The following is an 11770-nucleotide window of genomic DNA, read 5'->3' on the forward strand; positions in this document are numbered from 1 at the left end:
CTGAATATGAGCAAGTCAGCAGAAGCAATAAAGGACAGAAACCGCGTTTTCTATTCACTCCCTTCCAGGGTTGTCCTTTGTTAGGCTGATTTTTGTCTAGAGTGGACATGGGAGGTGGCAGGGTGGGAGTTGGGGTAGGTGGGGTTGGGATGTGGGAAGGTGGGGGGCTGCCAGAGGGCTTGGGGTTGAGGTAGAGTATGGCCCAAAGATTTCCTTAGGTGGTGAAGGCCTGGCAGCCTCTCTCCATCCCTTACCCACCCCAGCCCCCCTTTTTTCCTCTCCCTGTGGGGAATAAGCAAATATCTCCTGGTCAGCTTATTTTCCCTTTCAGCAGTAGTTCTAACCCTGGAGGCAGAAAGATCTTTCTAAAGTAAAAATGAGAACCTCACACTCTTGCTGAAAATCCTGCAATGCTGCCCATCATCCCAAGGTAACCTATGGCCCAAAGGTCCTCCCCATGGCTCAAATGTGGGGTGACTCTTAAAATGATCAACCAAAGGACTTTAAAAAATATTTTTAAAAAGCCACTTTATTGAAATATAGTCAAAGGACATTTTTGAAAGTGAAAATGGGTGCAGAGAAAATCATGCCAGGGCAACAGAGGCTGTCCCAGCAGAATCAACATGTGTAGTCACTGATCCAAAAGGCCCCTGGAGACCTGGCCCTTGGCTACCTCCTCAGCTTCTTCTCATCTCCCACTTCCCTCTGCTCTCTCCGTGCCTTTGATGCTGGATTCCTTTTGTCTCTGTGCCCTGCCCCACTTCAGGGCCTTCACACATTCTGTTCTCTCTGCCTGGCTCAGTCCCCTTTACCCATCTCTCCTGGCTACTGTCTGTGGGTCTCTCCTAGAGTCTGCGCTTTATCTAGAGAAGCCTCCTGTGTTGTGTTTTGTTTATTTATTTATTTATTTATTGCTAACAGAAAGCAAGCAGGGACCAGATTTTAATATCAGACAAAAATGAACGGAAGGCCTAAGGCACATAGGCTATGGCCGGCTGTGAGAATGTCTTTGCCTCTGCTGCATCTTCACCAACTTGTTCGTATTCTTCCTATCTCTTCCCTAAGTCTTTACGACTCATCTGCTCTTATCATTTCTTCAGGATCCAAATGCCTAAAAGGGAGCATCCTCTTTAAATCCCCAGTTAGCCCTCATTTGGGGTTTCCTTCTGCTTCCTGGCTTACACCTTTTGAGGAGGGCTGAGACTTCCTTTTGCTTCCTGGGGGACACCTTTCCAAGGGTAGACTCCCTCAGCCTTTGACATGTTCTGTGGATTTTCTTCACAAGACTTTTGCATATTGAGTATTTTTTTTTATTATTTCCTTTTTGAATAAACTGGTCTTGAAAGGATCCAGGTCACTTTTCTCCTTCTCCAGCAATAGGGAGTGGCCATAAGGAAACAAGCCCTGGACCATAAACCCTGTGTATTTTATGGTCCTAAGGGCCAGAGGTGATAGTCCAAAGATGCAGTCACTGCTGGGTAATATGAACAAAGAAATGAATGAGCAAATGGATGAATGAATGAACAATGATCTCCCTTTGCCTTGGTCAGCTTCGGCTTGGTCAGCTTGGGCTGCCATATAGGCTGCATGGCTTAAGCAACAGACATTTTTTCTCTCATAGTTCTAAAGACGGGAGTCTGAGATCAGGCACCAGCATAGTTGGATTCTGGTGAGGGCTCTCTTGATATGTCCTCACATGACAAAGAGAAAGAGAGAGAAAGAAGAGAGAATATCTTTGGTGTCTCTTCTTGTAAGGGCACTAATTTCATCACAAGGGCCCCACCCTCATGACCTCATCTGAACCCAATTACCTCCAAAGGCCCTATCTGCAAATACTGTCATATTGGGAACTAGGGCTTCAATGTATGGAGTTTGGGAGGACACAAATCAGTCTATAGCACCCTTTAATTCTCTAAATAAATGAAACTTTATGTTGAACAAATCTGCTTACTGAGTAATATATTGCAGCTTAAGTTCATCAGATCATTGCCATAATTTCCAAATTATTTTTTAAAAACTATTTTAAAATTTTCATGTTTTAAAACTATTTAAAACTACTTTAAAAACTATTTATTTAAAAAAGTAATTACTGATTCACAGTAAGTTGCAAACTTAAAACAGAGGCCCTGTGTGCTCATCACCTGGTTTCCTCCAATGGAAACATTTACATAACTGCAGTGTAGTATGAAATCAGGACAGCAGTGTTGGTATAATCCCCAGACCTTATTTGGATTTCAGCAGTTTTACAAATGCACTTTTACACTTATACATTGTGCGTGTGCATGTACTTCTATGCAATTATATCATATATGTAGATTTGTGTATCCAGCACCACAACCAAGACACAGGACTGCTCTGTCACCACAAAGATCTTCTTTTTTTTTTTTTTTTGAGATGGAGTCTTTTTCTGTCACCCAGGCTAGAGTGCAATGGCGTGATCTCAGCTCACTGCAACCTCTGTTTCCCGAGTTCAAGAGACTCTCCTGCCTCAGCCTCCTGAGTAGCTGGAATTACAGGTGCCCACTACCATACCCAGCTAATTTTGGTATTTTTAGTAGAGATGGGGTTTCACCTTGTTGGTCAGGCTGGTCTTGAACTCCTGACCTCAGGTGATCCACCTGCCTCGGCCTCCCACCACACCCGGCCTGTGCTACTTTTTCATGGTAAGACTCAACCATCTCCTCTCCACCTGCCACCCTGTCTCTAACCCCTGAAAACATACTTTTTTTTCCATCTCTATAGTTTTGGGTGGGTGCTGCAATGCCCCTCCAGGTCCTGTTCTAGGCCCTGCTTTCTCTGCTGTGACCATCTCTGGTTGATATTAGTAAAAAACATATATAATTCATAAACCAGTACAAAAATATTTCAACGTGCTAACAATCTTTATTTGTACTGGTATGTACTTATTGAACATCGGCCCTGTATAGAACATTCTTTTTTTACTGTTATTTTAGGTCTAAGGGTACCTGTACAGGACTGTCATATAGGTAAACTGTGTGTCATGGGGATTTGGTATACAGATTATTTAGCCATCCAGGTAAAAAGCGTAGTACCCAATAGGCATTTTTTTTTTTAAATCTTCTCCCTCCCCCCACTCCCCTTCCTCAAGCAGGTCTGGGTGTCTGTTGTTCCCCTCTTTGTATCTATCCGTGCATTCTCACTGTTTGACTCCCATGTATAAGTGGGAACATGTGGTACAGGGTATTGATCGACTTACGACCTATGCAACTTACGACCATTTGACTTTACTACCACAATCGCTAGCCACGACTGCTCTGCGTCTGGCAGCACAAACGTTGCCCAGCTGGGCGTAGGACAGTGCGGACCAGCTTCTGGCAGCACTACCATCTCCGTGTGCATATAGCCTACTCAACTTATGACCAAATCGTGTTACGACCGGTCTGTCAGAACCAATTGTGGTCGTAAGTCGAGCACTAGCTGTATTTGGTTTTCTTTTCCTGTGTTGGTTTGTTTATGATAATGGTCTCCAGCTCTATTCATGTTGTTGCAAAGGAGATGATCTTATTCTTTTTTTATGGCTGCATAGTATTCCATGGCATATATACATTTTCTTTATCCAGTCTACTTCTCTTTTTTTTTTTTTTTTTTGAGATAGAGTCTTCTTCTATCACTCAGGCTGGAGGCAGTGCATGATCTCTGCTCACTGAGACTTCTGCTCCCTGTGTTCAAGTGATTTTCCTGCCTCAGCCTCCTGAGTGGCTGGGATTACAGGCACCCACCACCACGCCCAACTAATTTTTGTATTTTTAGTAGAGACGGGGGGTTTCACCATGTTGGCCAGGCTGGTCTCAAACTCCTCACTTCAAGTGATCCACCTGCCTCAGCCTCCCAAAATGTTGAGATTACAGGTGTAAGCTACCACGCCTGGCCTAGCCAGTCTGATGCTGATGGGCTTTTAGGTTGATTCTGTGACTTTGTTACTGTGAATACTGCTGCAGTAAACATACACGTTTTTCAGGTAGAACTAATGTTTGTCTTAAGGTAGAACTAAAGGTGTGTCTTTAAGGTAGAACTAATTAATAACTTTTTTAAACATGTATCAGCATGTGTCTTTGTGGTAGAACTATCTAATAACATTTTTCTTTTAAACATGTATCACATTTAAAGTAGTGTTCAGGCCAGGCATGGTGCCTCAAGCCTATAATCCCAGCACTTTGGAAGGCCAGGGTGGGAGGATTGCTTGAAGATAGCCTGAGCAACATAGTGAGACCCTGTCTCTAGAAGAAATTAAAAAAAAAAAAAAATAGTGTGGCAGTGCATGTCTGTAGTCCTAGCTACTCAGGAGGGTGAGGTGGGAAGATTGCTTGAGTCCAGGGGATCGAGGCTGCAGTAAGGTCTGATCGCACACTGCAGTATGGGTGACAGAGCGAGACCTGCCTAAAATAATAAAAATAAATTTAAAAACTAGTGTTCAGTTTCTGTCTTTTAATCTCCTTGCAGTCAGGGCCCTTCCTGCACTTGTCCTTTCTCCAGCACCTAGCTCAGTGCCAGCACAGAGTAGGCACTTAAAGCACTTTTGCCAGATGAAGGAGTGAATAAGTGGGAGCTTGTTTTGTGGATGGCTTTTGGATCTAAACTGATTTCTCTTAAGAAGAAACTATTCATTCCTTTCTCAAATGGTGCATTTCCCCTCGGGTTCTATTGGATTTTTTTTTTTTTTTTTAAATCAAGGAAGAAGGCAGTGAATGTGCTAGCAGCTGCTAGCCTAAGCTGCCTGATTATGGTGTTCACAATGTCTCCTGCCCCCTTCACTATTTTGAAGTAAGCACAGGAAATTACGTAAATTGGCAATAAGAGTCCAGCAGTTGGGATCAGGGAGGTGTGCATATTTGCGTATCCAATTTTCTGCTCCCCTACCAAGCGAACACATGGAGCTTTGACCTTCCATATGTTTTTAATGCGTGTCGGAGATAAGTGTTCCAACAAGTTGGAAGCAACAGGTTGAATTTTCCGCACTGCCCCCCCCAAACCCCCACGCCCTTCTTCCATCTGAAGCTGCTTCAAGCAGGCTGTGCATGTGTGGGAGAGACAAAACAACCTCCCATGACACTAGGCCTTCTCAGAACGTTCCGGACTCCAACCCTCTTGAACTGTTTAATCTGGAAATCTTCCCTGATGTGCAGGGCTGGATTAGGTACAACCTCTTGCCCCTAGCACCCTGTGTTTATCTTGCAAGGCACAGATGATGCTGTCCTGGAATTGACCGTGTTCTGGTCTGTCACCCACATTAGACTGTAAACCTGAGATTAGGGCCCTCTCTTTCTTCTCTACCTCGTTCCTGGTGCCTGACATCATGCCTGACCCAGAGTTGGGGCTGAGAATCTATTTGTTAGATGAATGAAGAAGTGACTAGAAAGGAAATAAGAGCATTGATCAGAGCTTTCCAACCGTCAACAAGTCATCCGGACTTCTGACACCTATAAATTCTGGTTCTTATTGCAAGAATCACCAAAGACTATGGGTTGTTCATTCTGTAATTCAGTGGTTCTCAAGTTTGGACACGCAGCAGAATCACATGGAGGACTTGCTAAAATACAAATCGATGGGCCTTATTCCCAGAGTCTCTGATTCAGCTTATCTGGGCTGGGGCTCTAGAGCTGCATTTCTAACACGTTTATTGGTAATACTGATGCTGCTCTTCTGGGACCACAGTTTGAGAATGACTATAATAATAAACAGAGAAGTTATGCTCAAATTCCATTTCCTTCAGCACTGAAATCTGCATTGTATAATGTTTTAAAATGTCAACATCACTGCTTATGATGTAAAATTAGCTTTATTAATTTAAATATGACTTAAATCACATAGGAATCTGTAATTTTGACTTTGTGATAGAAGACTATGCTGGGCTTTTCATCTATGTGAATTCCATGTTGAAAAGGCATGTGGCCATGCACGGTGGTTCACGCCGGTAATCCCAGCACTTTGGGAGGGTGAGGTGGGTGGATCACTTGAAGCCAGGAGTTTGAGACCAGCCTGGCCAACATGGTGAAACCCTGTCTCTACCAAAAATACAAAAGTTAGCTGGGTGCGGTGGTGCGCACTTATAATCTCAGCTACTCGGGAGGCTGAGGGACAAGAATCGCTTGAACCTGGGGGTGGAGGTTGTAGTGAGCTGAGATTGTGCCACTGTACTCCAGTCTGGGTGACAGAGCGAGACTCTCTCAAAAAATAAAAAATAAAAATAAATAAATAAAAGGTATGTGGAAGAAAGATCATGGGCTTTGGAGCCAGCATGACTTGGCTTTGACTCTCACTTTACCAGTGACTGCCCAGGAGACCTTGGGCAAGTTACTTGCTTACTTCGGGTATCAGAATCTTCACTGGTCATAAGAGAAATGCAAATCAAAACTACATTGAGATACCATCTCACGCCGGTAAGAATGGCAAACATTAAAAAATCTGGAGACAGCAGATGCTGGAGAGGATGTGGAGAAACAGGAACACTTTTGCACTGTTGGTGGGAGTGTAAATTAGTTCAACCATTGTGGAAGACAGTGTGGCGATTCCTCAAGGACATAGAAATAGAAATTCCATTTGACCCAGCAATCCCATTACTGGGTATATATCCAAAGGATTACAAATCGTTCTACTATAAGGACACGTGTACACGAATGTTCATTGCAGCACTGTTTACAATAAATAGCAAGGACCTGGAACCAACCCAAATGCCCATTGACAATAGACTGGATAGGGAAAATGTGGCACATATACACCATGGAATATTATGCAGCCATCAAAAACGATGAGTTTGGGTCCTTTGTGGGGACATGGATGAACCTGGAAACCATCATTCTCAGCAAACTGACAGAGGAGCAGAAGATCAAACACCGCATGTTCTCACTCATAGGCGGGTGTTGAACGTTGAGAGCACATGGACACAGGGAGGGGAGCACTACACACTGGGGTCAGTTGGGGGGAAATAGGGGAGGGACGGTGGGGGGTGGGAAGCTGGGGAGGGATAGCAGGGGGAGAAATGCCAGATGTAGGTGAAGGGGAGGAAGGCAGCAAATCACACTGCCACGTGTGTTCCTATGCAACAATTTTGCATGTTCTTCACATGTACCCCAAAACCTAAAATGCAATAAAATAAATAAATGGGAAAAAAAAAAGAAAGTAAAAAAAATAAAAATAAAAAAAAAAAAGAATCTTCATCTGTAAGATGATGATAGTAAAAGACTCTTTTCAGTTGCTGGAAGAGACAGGAAAAACAAACAAATACCACTTCCTTGCCAAAGATACATAGGATCTCGAGACTTAAAACAGTAAGTTTGTACAGTAAGGAATATAGTGCTTTCGGAAGCTATTCAGCTCATGAGTTTAGATCATGAGAATTATATTGGAAAATTGATCTCAACTTATTTGGTTACTCACTGTGGACAGTAAGAATTTGGAAAGACGGATGTTTACATTAGTAAAATGACTTTTTTGTTTTTTTACAGAGTAGATGCTCAATAAATGATAGATATAACAGAAAAATTGAATGCAAGAGAATAATGTTTGCATAAAATGCATGGATAAATTATACAGGAAAGATCTTCTACAGGTGCCCAGTTGTGGAGGAAAGCTGAAATTGTGGTAAGACAGGAAATATTCACCAATGACATGACCATCACAAAATTAGTTCCTACTCAAATTCTTCCTGGCTCAGCTTTTTGCTCATTATGTACAGTTTTAGTTGCTTTCCTCCCTTGTTGCCCATTGGATGTCCACCTAGCGAACAGGCAAACACAATAAAAAGCTTCTTGAAAGTGAACAGTGAATCTTACACAGGATTTCCTAAAGTCGATGAAAATATGCTAGAAAATTATAGAGTTATGTAGAAACAGGGATCTAGCAGGAGAGTAGCTTACAACTGAAAAAGAAAATCCAGAAGGATGATGTTATGACAGTTTCAAGAGATAATTATTTGACTATCAAAGGATTGACAGAGATGTTGAGAAAAGCAATAAGGCCCTCAAATAGTTTTTCACAACTTGTTCTCTTTTGATAAAACTACAGGAGTCAACAGAAAAGGATTATGCCGTTTTATGCTATGATTATAAACATATGAAATGTTATATATTTTGTCAGAAATATTATGTTAAATCTACACGATGCTTGCTTTTTCTAAGAATTGGTATACAGTAATATTATCATCTAAATAAGCAGTTAACAAATTACAGCTTGAGGGTCAAATCTGGCCCACCATCTGATTTTGTAAATAAAACTTTATTGCAACACAGCTATGTCCATTCATTTACTTATTGTCTGTGGCGGCTTATATACCACAATGAAAGATTTGAGTAGTTGTAGCAGAGACCTCATAGCCCACAAAAAGAAAAATATTTGTTATCTGGCCCTTCCAGAAAAACTTTGCTGACAGTTCACCTAAGATTCTGTTTTAAAATAAGCTTTTCCTCTTTTACTCTTAACAGATACAGTTCTAATAAAAAAATTTCCCTCCACTTTTACACTGACACTGAAATTTTCATTTTAAGTGAATTTCTTTTAGGTGATACTTTTCTCTCACCTCTCCCCAAATTATGTTTAGCTGATGAGGCCTCCTTATAATTCAGGATAAAACACGACTATTCATAAAGATAAATTATTGCTGGTCCCCAATTTAACAGTGCAAGACTTTTGAATCAGACTGACTATGTTTGAATCCTGGTACTGCCACTTACTAGCTGGGGGTATCCATGCATGGTATCTAATCTTTCTGGGTCTCAGGTTCCTCCTCTGTCATATGGGGATAGTAGCATGAACTCTGTTCAGTTGGTGAACTAAAACAAGATAATGAAGATCAGGCTCTTAACCCAGTCCCTGGCACACCGTATAGATACTCAGTGGCAGCTGCCATCATGTCTGTCTGCCCTGAGTTGTTTGGAATCACCATTTACATAGCCTGGGATCTGAGTGCTGAGTTCCTCCAGGCTTTCTGTGAGTTGTTTGCCATAAGGCAATGCTACGGTTTGGAAATCACTGCTAGGAATGGAGACAAATCATTCACCAAATCAACTAGTTCATGCTGTTTAAAAAAGTAAGGGGCCAGTTAAGAATTTATCTTCACTTTTAAAGATGTTTCCTCAGTCAGTGCATGTTAGAAATTGCAGCAACAGCAGCGGGGAGGAAGCTTTTCTGAACAATCTGACTCCAGCAGGGAGATTCGGCCCAACACAGCTTGCATATAAATATTCCCAGATGCTGTGACTTCAAGAGGGAGGCATTTTGTCATTAGGAGAAGTGGACAAAAATGACAGCCGTAAGGCAGTGATGGTAATGAGGGTGGTAGCCAGCAGGCCAGGGGAGAGCAAGGTGATTTCCTGGCTGGGTCACGCTGAGAACAATACAGCCTTTATTCCTCCCAGCCATGTCCTGGTTTGCAAAATACTTGCAGGAGCAGCCCTCATTGTCCTGGTTTGCAGAATACTTGCAGGAGCTTCTAAGTTGCTCCCCAACTATCCCATCTTCTTGTATTTGTGTATGCCCTGTCCTTGAGTAGGGGCTGGACCTAGCAACTTGCTTCTAACCAACAGAAAAGGTAAAGATGATAAGGTATCACTTCTCTAATTAGGTTATAAAAGTGTTTAACTTCCATCTTGCTAGCAGACTCTCTCTATTGCCTTTCAGCTTGTACGTTTTTATGAAACAACTTGCCATGCGGGAGGGATTTACATGCCAAGGAGCTGAGGGTGGTTGCTGGCCAACAGCCAGCAAGGAACTGAGAGCCTCAGTGAACTGGATCCTGCCAACCATCATGTAAGCGAGTGTGGAAGCAGATCCTTCCCCAGTAGAACCTTCAGATGAAATCCCAGTCTTGACTGACATCTTGATTCTAGCCTGTGAGAGATCATGGAGCAGAGGACCCAGCTAAGCTGTGCCCAGAGTCCTGACCCACGGAAACTGACCTAATAAATGTGTGCTGTTTTACACCACTACGTTTTGGAATAAGTTGTTATGTAGCAATAGATAGCTAATATAGATTTCTCCCTTCAAATTAAAAAGCAGACAAAAGACTTACTTTTCTGCTGAGGGTTGATGGGTGCATTGTCACTTGTTTGGGTTTATCTCAGTCATTCTTCATCTAACATGACATGATATTAAGAACAGCACACTGCTGATAATGTTGATAGATTCACTTGTCTAAGTCACACCTCTGATACTGCCCTTCCCCTATTTAAAAAGCTTCATTGGTTCCCATTGACTGAATGAAAGAAGTTCAACTTTTTTATTTGGCATTCAAGGCTCACTTTGATATTTGTCCTCTGTAAGCTGTTAAAATGATCATCCTAAAACATCAATTATCATGTTACTCTTGTGCTTATAAAAGTCTCTGTTCGATTCTGGCTTCCAACTAGAGTAAATCTGTGTTCCACAGCATCAAGTCTTACCATGATCTGGCCCCTCCTACCTTTCTGACTTACACTTTTCTTTTGAGACAAATTCTCACTCTGTTGCTCAGGCTAGAGTAAACTGGCATGATCGTGGCTCACTGCAGCCTCAAACTCCTGGGCTCAAGCAATCCACCCCATCTCAGCCTCCTGAGTTGCTGAGTCCACAGTCATATGCCACTACATCTGGCTAATTTTTAAATTTTTTGTAGAGACATGGTCTCGTTAAGTTGCCCAGGCTGGTCTTGAATTCCTGGGCTCAAATGACCCTCCTGCCTTGGCCTCCAAAAGTGCTGAGATTATAGGCATGAGCCACTGTGTCTGGCCTCTGCCTCATGCTTAATCTCTCAGCAACACAGGACAGCTTGTCATGTGTTCCCCAATCCACACAATGAGCCATCTCCTGCCCTCCCCACTTCCCGTCTTTGTGACATCTTTCTCTTTGATTCAGTTGCTATTCTCTTCCTTTCATTCTCTATATTCCCTTCTCTGGAAAATTCATTCTTAAAGTTCAGCTCAGATCATCTGAGTAGTAATGTGAAAATATACTCATCTGCTTGGATCTGCATAGGCCATGTCCAGAAGAATCAGGACAAATCAGTGACATTGGTTATCTCTGGGGAGGGGGTATTGAGAATCCCTGAGGGATAGAGTTTGAGAGAGAGAATCTTCATTGTAACCCATTTTGTGCCTTTTAAATTTTGTAGCATATATTTATCTCTTCAATCAAACATTAAATGAAGCATGTATAATAAAAGAAAAAAAGTTAATTTCTCCATTTACCTTTGCTGGGAGCCTTCCCTGACTTTCTCTTACTGAGTTGATTGTGTGCTGCCCTGTTCGTGTATCTGTCACCCCTTCCAGTCTCTACTGTCCTGGAGTTCAGGGATCTCTCCTTGTTCTTCCCTTATTCTTGTTCCTAGTGGCTTAGCACAGTGCCTGCTACTTCGCAAGCCTTCAAAATATATGAGGAATAAAATTGCTACACTTACAAATGTAATTCCCACCACCCCTCAGGCTCTCTATGGGTGCCGGCCTTCCTGCCTCTGGCTCTAGTTCTTACTGTCCCCTCTCCTTGGATTTCCCTTTCCCCCATTACTTCATTTTTGAAGTCTCCTCACTTTGAGCTCAGCTCTTACCCCAGGAAGTCATCTTCCCTCTGTCTGGTTTCTCATGTACTCCTGAAGCATTTATTTTATTTTATTTTTTTGAGACGGAGTTTCACTCTTGTTGCCTAGGAGTGCAATGGTGCGATCTCAGTTCACTGCAGCCTCCACCTCCTGGGTTCCAGCGATTCTCCTGCCTCAGCTTCCCAATTAGCTGAGTAGCTGGGATTACAGGTGTGCACCACCATGCCTGGCTAATTTTTTTTTTTT

The 11770-nt window shown here is 42.5% G+C and overlaps 1 long non-coding RNA gene across 1 annotated transcript in view; it reads left to right on the forward strand.

Annotated features, from left to right (window-relative positions):
* The first annotated feature begins 336 nt into the window (after positions 1-336).
* Positions 337-11770, forward strand: part of LOC119473302 — a 14309-nt gene continuing 2875 nt past the window's right edge. The window contains exons 1-2 of the long non-coding RNA XR_005202504.1: positions 337-430; positions 9634-9762. This is a non-coding gene — a long non-coding RNA (uncharacterized LOC119473302). The remainder of the gene's footprint in view (positions 431-9633; positions 9763-11770) is intronic.

The sequence above is a fragment of the Cebus imitator genome, unplaced genomic scaffold (genome assembly GCF_001604975.1).
Source record: "Cebus imitator isolate Cc_AM_T3 unplaced genomic scaffold, Cebus_imitator-1.0 Scaffold147, whole genome shotgun sequence".
Classification (NCBI taxonomy): domain Eukaryota; kingdom Metazoa; phylum Chordata; class Mammalia; order Primates; family Cebidae; genus Cebus; species Cebus imitator.